This window comes from Genypterus blacodes, unplaced genomic scaffold (assembly GCF_046128005.1).
Source record: "Genypterus blacodes isolate CSIRO-AG114 ecotype Tasmania unplaced genomic scaffold, CSIRO-AGI_Gbla_v1 ptg000015l_1, whole genome shotgun sequence".
NCBI classification, from domain to species: Eukaryota; Metazoa; Chordata; class Actinopteri; order Ophidiiformes; family Ophidiidae; genus Genypterus; species Genypterus blacodes.
This window is the reverse complement of record NW_027466829.1, coordinates 6,960,001-6,961,059: the sequence shown is the minus strand read 5'-3', so window position 1 is coordinate 6,961,059 and position 1,059 is coordinate 6,960,001.

Below are 1,059 nucleotides of genomic sequence, written 5' to 3'. Positions count from 1 at the left end.
GTGGGTGGCAAACATCTGAAAGTGACTCAGCACTTTTCATCCAAGTACTATCTATTATTTAAGCAGCAGGGATAAATACTGCATGTCGGCCCTGCCTTGCTCAATGGCACCTGGATGTCCCCGATTCTGGGGGGTGGGGGGGTGGGGGGGTTTAGTTTGCAGACTCTTTGCTTTATGCAATCGCTGGTTCATCGGGAGAAGCAAATGTCAGATGGTGACTCAGCACAGTTCAGCTATTAAAGCTCTGATTCACCGGCAGGACGAGCAGGAATCAGCTGAACATGGAAACATGCACGCTAATGATAGGTGTGGGTGTGTGTGTGTGTGTGTGTGTGTGTGTGTGTGTGTGTGTGTGTGTGTGTGTGTGAAGAGGCAAATGGACAAAAAATCCTGCTTGATCAAAATCCACAGCAAGAACAAACCCACACATACAGAATCAGCTGATCAGCTGATCAGAGAGGAGGGACTCAAGGAGGAAGATGAAGAGCCTTAGCCTGAAAGCGTCACTCCATTGATCTGAGAGTGAAACTGATCACTAAGACTTTAGCTCATATGAAATTTGACTTGTGATGTTATATTTCTTCAGAACATTTTCCAAATAGAATAAAAGATCCACAAGAGACGAAATCCAAACTGGACATTATAGGAAATCCATCATGTTTCAGTTTGACCCTCAAATCAAAATTGGGATTTGAACTCATGCAGACAATCACAGCTGATAGGTCACTGAACACTAATCATGTTACAGAGCTGCACACACACTCAGTGACATCAATCACACACACACACACAGACACACACACACACACACAGTGCCTGGGTCCAACAACCTTCCGCTGAGTCACTGGAAACATTCGGTCTCCACAGACCCGGGACATGAAACTGGAGCAGGCCTATTACGTGAGCAGAACTCAATAACACTGGAAAACCGACTAATGCTGAAGTATCACAGCCTTTTTGTGGCATCACACATCATCATCTCACAGCCCGCCAGGGGCTCACACACACACACACACACACACACACACACACACACACACACACAGGCGTATACATTTG